The 7784-nt window shown below is 44.7% G+C and overlaps 1 protein-coding gene across 1 annotated transcript in view; it reads left to right on the top strand.

Moving 5' to 3' along the window:
- The first annotated feature begins 1409 nt into the window (after nucleotides 1–1409).
- The window catches only part of cdh23 (cadherin-related 23), an 807091-nt gene continuing 800716 nt past the window's right edge, over nucleotides 1410–7784 (top strand). Inside the window, exon 1 of the mRNA XM_059640347.1 lies at nucleotides 1410–1640. The gene's annotated coding sequence lies outside the window, so the exon portion shown is untranslated. The remainder of the gene's footprint in view (nucleotides 1641–7784) is intronic.

Raw genomic sequence — 7784 nt, 5'->3', positions numbered from 1 at the left:
CTCTGTTTCTCTGTCCACAGAAGTAAGCTGACTCCTGAGTATTTACATCATTTTATTACTGCATTTGCTTTAAGAGTTCAACTCCATGTATGTGAAAGCTCTCATTGATAAGTAAGAGTAGGTACTCCTTGGTTTGGACCTCAATATTATCTGTTTCTTGGTAAATAGCCTCAAATTTCACTCTGAATCTTAGTGCCTCATTGCAAGACAGTTAACACTCAAGTGCAAAACCAAACTTTGCCATTTGAGTAGATTTTTCCAAATTTTTGATAAAATCCCATTTATCTTGAGGGTTTGCAGTTGAATGGAGAACTGGTAACTATCACAGGACAGAATGAAACATTTTGCTGTGAATGAGGATTTGGAAAATCTACCTTCTTCAGTTAACTTGCTGAAAGACTGGCAAGAAAACCCATAAAAAATTATTGTATTCAAAGCCAAGAAGAGAGCAGCTAATAATGTCCAATTAAGATAGTAGCTTCTTGGTGAGTAGCTAGTATCTAAATGTGCAAAAAAAACTATCCAAAATCGTACCGGAATGTTAAGCAACTCACTAAATAATTTCTTTCAGTTTTGTATTTATATTGCTCCTGTTACGCTTCTCTTCAAATTAGTAAAATTGTAATTTCCAACAAGTCACTGACTTTTAATAAGTAGATTTTGCCAGTAATTAAAGCATTTGATGTTTCACAATTATGTGTCCCCTCTGTTACAGAGTAGGTTCACCTTTTCCTCTTGTTTTAGACATGTATGACTAATTGTTTTCTAGATTTGCATAATTCATTTGCACAAATCAGTCGGTGTTTTTGGGGTGTCCTTGAAAGCCAAAGAGAGACTGGACACATTGAAGTGCAGTCCACATAATGTTGTCCTCCTATCATAACTAATTGTAATTTGCCATTTATTTCCAATTTATGTTCACCGTGGTCCAGCGGTTTCAACTCTAATCAGCTCGACGCGTCTGGAAAATAAAACCCTTCTTGATATTTGTGGTTCAAAGAAAAGGAATTAAAAAGTGGGGATATGAATGTATGTGGTTTTCAGAAACATTTGATTTCTGCCAAGCCATAATGTACAGTTAGTCATTTTGGATGGGGGGGGGTGGAAATTAAAGCAAGAATTTGCAACCGCCTATCAGCCTTTTGCAGTCACTTTATTGTCCCCACCACCCTAACAAAATAAAATGATTTTGCAATATTGCATCGACTAATTCCCCAAGGTTTATTTGATAACTCTTCTGCAGTCTTCACTCGCTCCTGGGATGGAATGATTGATAGAGGTGGGGCACGCCCATCATCCCACCCACAAGAGTTGATTGACGCAACAGTGGCCAATCAGCACCACATGAGACCCCCAAGCCAGGGACCGATTGATTGACAGGCGGATCAGGGGGCAGAGTTGCAGCTCAGGTACGGGAGCAGCGCTGAGTGTCTGTCAGTGGGAGAGAGTGCGTGGTCCTGTCTGAGCAGTGAGGACAGGGGTGACTGAACAGCTGTGCTACAGGACATGCAGCAGACAACATCCCCTTGCTGAGCGTTGGACTTCAGAGAAGGAGAGTGTCCATCCATCCCCTCCCTCAACAGGTCCATCAGGAGGAGAAGCTCGGGGCGAGTGTCCGCCAACACAACCAGGGAGCTGGGGTAAGGTAACGGCTGTGTATCCGTTGCGAACAGATCCATTTCTTGCTCACAGTGACACAGTTTGTAGCAATCCGAACTGCTTGTTACACAATTTACAACAAAAATACCCAAGTATCTATTTCCGAATTGTACACCTTTTCTCAAGTTATGTACTTTCTTTTGTAACCACATTGTAAACCTTACAAAAGTTGAGCATCTTTTTTTAATAAGTGCACCTTCTTCAAATTCTGTACTTTAATTCAAATTGAGTACTTGTTTCGAATTGTGAAGCCTTTTGCCGTCAAATTGTGAATCTTCCATTCCCCATCGTCCAAATTGTGAACGTTTTTCTCCAGAAATTATGACCCCCTTTCCTTCCCCCCCACCCCCAAAATTGTGACTCCTTCCCACTCTCCTCATTTGGAAGTCTTTTTCTTTGCCGTGGTATCTTCCCTTCCTTAAGATCGAGTACCTTGTGTGGATTTGGGAGAATGTAAACAGTATTAATGTGTCGTTTATAAATTCTTGGCATAAGTCATGTAGACTAGCCCCCCGCCCCACTACACACACACACACACACACACACACACACACACATGCACACACACAAACACAGAGAGAGAGAGTGACTCACACACAGACAGAGCGACATACAGAGACAGAGCGACATACACACACTGAGACATAGATACACACGCACACACACACACAGAGCGACATACAGAGACAGAGCGACACACACACACACACACACACACAGAGCGACATACAGAGACAGAGCGACACACACACACACTGAGACACACACACACACACTCCCCCCAACCTGAAGTTACTTCTAACCCCAGATTGCCCATCACCCTCCGGTGTATTACCTGCACCGTTTGTTCTCAAACTGGGAGGAATGTGCTAGGATCTGGGAGGGAAGGGGGTCGCGCTTTCGCTGTTGTCAGTGTCTAATGGGCAAGAATTTGGTTTATTTTACAGACCTTCATATCCTCCCCTTAGTAACAGAGAATGTAAACCTGCTTTTGTACTATCTTACTGTGAGCGATTGGAGCCCCATTGTGTGGACTGGCCAGTTCTTGTTTTGAGAGATATTTAACGGCCGGGGATTTGGCTGTGGGAGAGATTTAGGGGAAAGGTTGTGAGGGCAACAGTGCCTGTTTTCAGAAAAAAAAGCTGTCTGAATGGCTGTAAGGAGCAGAAAGCTGGACGTGTTAGTCGGTTACATGACCGTGAAAGCGTCGGCGTGACATTTCAAAAGCAGCCTAAAAATGTCCGTGCAAACTTAAAGCGTCTTACACAGCCCTCGGCGATCAATGATGCTGCTCGGGGTACCTCTCAGTGTCTCTCTCTTCTGAAATGTTGTATTTTGGAGATTCAGAAGCATGACATTTTGCATACATTAGCCTATGTTGCAGAGGGAAGCTGCCGTGTCGACAGTCCCTGTGTATGAATTATGAATCTGCCTGATGCTGCTGATTAATGAAGGTGTTCGGTTTGAAAACATTGCTGCGTTTGGTGCCAGCACGAAAACCCACTGGGATATTTCTTTGCTTTGTCGCACGACTATGGGGCTACACTCGCTATTGTTAGTCCGAGTGCGTGTCAGACAGTGAGTGTATGAGCAACTGCGTGTGTGTCAGACAGTGTGTGTGTGAGACAGTGTGTCTGTGAGAGTGTGTGTGTGAGTGAATGTGGGAGAGTGTGTGTGTGTGTCAGAGAGTGTGTGTGAGAATGTGAGATAGAGATTGTGTGTGTGTATGCGCGTCTGAGAGAGAGTGCGTGTGTATGTATGTGTGAGAGAATGCGTGTGTGTAAGTGTGTGTGTGTGTGATTGTGTGCATCTGAGAGTGTGTGTGCGTGTATATGTGTGTGAGAGAGTGCATATGTGTGTGTGCAAGAGAGTGTGTGTGAGAGAGAATATGTGTGAATGTGTGTGTGAGAACATGTGCGTGCACGTGAGAGTGTGAGAGAGTATGTGTGAGAGTATGTGTGTGTGAGAGAGTGCATGTGTGTGTGTGCGTGCGTGAGAGAGTGTGGGTGTAAGAGTTTGTGTGTGTGTGTGCGAACATGAGAGCGTTTGTGTGAACATGAGAATATGTGTGAGAGAGTGTATATGTGTGTGTGTGAGAGTGTGTGTGAGAGAGTGTGTGAGAGAGAATGTGTCTGAGATTGTGTGTGTGTGCGAAAGAGCATGCGTGTGTGTGAGAGAATGTGAGTATGCGTGTGTGTGCAAGAGAGCAAGTGTGTGTGTATGTGTGAGAATATATGTGTGTGCATGTGAGTGTGAGAGAGTATGAGTGTGAGTATGTGAGAGAGTGCATGTGTCTGAGAGTATGTGAGTGTGTGAGAGTATGTGTGAGAGAGAGTGCATGTGTGTCTGAGAGTATGTGTGTGTGAGAGGTTGGGTGTAAGAACGTGTGTGTATGTGTGCGCGAACATGGGAGTATGTGTGTGTGAACATGAGAGCGTGTGTGAACATGAGAATACGTGTGTGTGTATATGTGAGAGAGAGTGTGTGTGTGTGTTTGCGTGTGTGTGTGTGTGCGAGAGAGAAAGAGAGAGAGAGAGAGGTGAGTGTGTGGAGGTGTTCTGTTATCTCATTGTTGTGTTAATAAGTTTTAAGAGCAATCCACACAACCAGGAACTAAAAATATCAAGGGCGAGTTGTAGCAAATGGCCTCAGCTGCTGTCAGGGGTTCAGAGAGATAGCGAGAAGATGATTCTTCTGGTTATTAGTCAGGGGCAAGATGGTGAGAAGGTTGCAAATAGCTGCTTATTGTCACTAATTGAGGTATTCATTGTTGCTTCTAATGTGCTTACACAACTGTAAAATGTGACAATATTAATTTGTTGCCCACTGGGCCGGTGTATCATTTCTCCTGCCTGTGACTTGGATCTTCCTGATCACATTTTTGTTTTACGCATGCTGCTGGTGGCACCTTTCCCCCAGAGGTACAGGGCCACCGTTTGAATCCCGTTCGACTGCAGTGTTGAGGGAGTACCAACCTGCCACAGATGCCACCTTTCAAATTGGGCATTAGTTCCTGGCCCCTTGGTCACTGTTTTGAAGGAGGGCTGCAAGGTGGTGAGAGCAGGCAGCCTGGAGCAGGGGTGGTTGAGCCTCAGTGAGGAGTGTGAGCCCAGTGTGACCAGGCACTTGTGGACAGTGGTGTTGAACATTTTCCTCCGTTTCTTTGTTTTGCTGCTTTTTTTTTAGTAAGAAGAATTATAACGTTTAACTTCTCAACCTTGTTTCTTTATTTTTCTGCTTTGTACTTAAACTTCTAAATCTAGGTACCTTTCTACATAAGACGGCACTGTAAGTGGTGCCGTGTAAACTTTTTACTGTACTCAAATCAGTACATATGACAATAAACCTAATTCCAATTCTTTTGGTCCTTCGCGATATTACCCCTCAGCCAACAGGTTACTTTGTCTTTATGACATTGCCGTTCCTGAGAATCTGGTGATGCCCACATTGGCTGTAGCGTTTCCTAAAGTGAGCGTTATGTGTGATAACAGTGACCACTCTTGATATAACCGCTCGCTCCATTGGTTATAAAGCTGCTGAAATTGTATAGGGTGATAGAGACTTGTATGACCTCTGACTTGCAACTTAGAATGAGTTAGTGTACATTTGATAGTAGTTCATTATTAAGTCTCTAATTACTGAATTCGAGTCCTGACCAGGATGTTTCCTCGTGTATAGTGAACATCTGCAGGACTGACGATACTTTGTTAACATTTAACTGAGATCGGTTTCATTTTATAAGTCTTTACAAAGTCACACTGGTTCTGCATCTCAGAAGCAATGTTTAATACCACTTTTGGAGTTATGTATTCTGCAGTGTCATGATAAAGATGGATTGAGGGGCATTTTGTTGCAGCCCTCCCAGAGTCCGGTCAGCCCCAGCCTACTATTATTTTATAAGTTCTGCGATGTTGCAGACAGGGAAGTGCTTTGAGATTTTGCTGTAATTTCGTGAGTGGAGATTCTGCCTCGGAGTAATATGTTGTAATTACAGCCACAGTTTTCATTGCGGACAGGGATTTTGTTGCAGTAAAGATGAGTATATTTGCAACTGCAAAATTTTAAGTAAGAATTCACAATGATGTCTTTATTTCAAGGCTAAGTGAATGTTAAACTTAACTTTCAATCATGCATCTTTGGGATTTGCACCGTTTGCATTTAACTCTTCTCCGGGTGCAGACCAAGTTTCAGTTTAGTTAACCCCACATGCTCATAGAATCCCTACAGTGTAGCAAGGGGCCATTCAGCCCATCAAGTCTACACTGACTCTCCAAAAAGCATTCCATACGAACCCCCTCCCCTGCTCACTCTATCCCCTTAACCCTGTATTCCCCACGGCTAACCCACATAGCCTGCACATCCCTATCCCCTATGGGGCAAATAAGCACAGCCAATCCACATCTTTGGACTGTGGGAGGAAACCGGAGCACCGGGGAGAAACCCACGTATACGCGGGGAGAATGTGCAAACTCCACTCGGACGCCATCCAAGTTTGGAATTGAACCGAGGTCCCTGGCGCAGTGAGGCTGCAGTGCTACATGCCACCATGGCATTTGTGGACATTCACTTTAGGTGGTACATCTGTAGCCAGAGCACTAACACGATAGCCTAGCTTCAAAGGAGGCCATTCTGCCAACGTACCTGTGCCAGTCCTCTGAAAAAGCCAGGCGTTAAATCACCAGAGATAACAAAAACGTTTGAGAGACAAAATGATAACCAGAGAAATCCTCACACCTCTGAATTACATAATCCTATCGCAGGCTGTGTGGCAAAAGGCGAGAGGCACCGCACTCGGACCAGTGAACCTCCAAGTCAATTCTTTTTCCGTCGGCTGTCTGTACTTAAAGTGGAATGCAGGCTCATTTATTTGTTTGTAAAGGCTTGTGCTGAAATAAAAACTGGATTTGCTGCACAATTAACTTCTATCACATTTGCTAATTGAAATAAAATGACTTGACGAGCAAAATAACAGTCCCTGCTCTGATTGGATGCCGTAATATGTACGATAAATTCTTTATGAGGATGTTAAACTGAGGCCTGCTGCCTTCTCAGATAGCTGTAAAAGATCCCATTGCCAGGGAGATCTCCTGGCATTCTGTATCCCTTTACAATCGTTACTTCAGCCACCTCGCTGGTTGTTTATTGTACTGCTGTATATGAAGGTTTGTTGTTTTTACATTGGCTACTGTATCTCTTTATATTACAGCAGTGACCAGGTGGGAATTCTGTATTGACGAAGTGCTTTTGGATGTTGGCTAGTCATGGAAAGTGCTCATGTAAATACAGCTTATTTTCTCCTACCCGCTTAGAACCAGCGTGTGTTTGCAAGAATTCTCTTCCCGATTGCATCTTCCATTTACTCCGTCTGTCATTTTATTTTAAGCAGTTGTCCCTGTCACTTTCAGTTTGATTTTAAACAATAGTGAGGTTTACCAGTGTGGTAAGGAAATAACACCACATACGGTCTGTTTTGGGGATAATGGGAACTGCAGATGCTGGAGATTCCAAGATAATAAAATGTGAGGCTGGATGAACACAGCAGGCCAAGCAGCATCTCAGGAGCACAAAAGCTGACGTTTCGGGCCTAGACCCTTCATCAGAGAGGGGGATGGGGGGAGGGAACTGGAATAAATAGGGAGAGAGGGGGAGGCGGACCGAAGATGGAGAGTAAAGAAGATAGGTGGAGAGGGTGTAGGTGGGGAGGTAGGGAGGGGATAGGTCAGTCCAGGGAAGACGGACAGGTCAAGGAGGTGGGATGAGGTTAGTAGGTAGCTGGGGGTGCGGCTTGGGGTGGGAGGAAGGGATGGGTGAGAGGAAGAACCGGTTAGGGAGGCAGAGACAGGTTGGACTGGTTTTGGGATGCAGTGGGTAGAGGGGAAGAGCTGGGCTGGTTGTGTGGTGCAGTGGGGGGAGGGGATGAACTGGGCTGGTTGAGGGATGCAGTGGGGGAAGGGGAGATTTTGAAACTGGTGAAGTCCACATTGATACCATATGGCTGCAGGGTTCCCAGGCGGAATATGAGTTGCTGTTCCTGCAACCTTCGGGTGGCATCATTGTGGCAGTGCAGGAGGCCCATGATGGACATGTCATCAAGAGAATGGGAGGGGGAGTGGAAATGGTTTGCG

This window comes from Stegostoma tigrinum, chromosome 37 (assembly GCF_030684315.1).
Source record: "Stegostoma tigrinum isolate sSteTig4 chromosome 37, sSteTig4.hap1, whole genome shotgun sequence".
In the NCBI taxonomy this organism is placed as follows: Eukaryota; Metazoa; Chordata; class Chondrichthyes; order Orectolobiformes; family Stegostomatidae; genus Stegostoma; species Stegostoma tigrinum.
The sequence above is the reverse complement of the archived record's forward strand: the minus strand, read 5'-3'. Positions and strand labels throughout refer to the sequence as shown.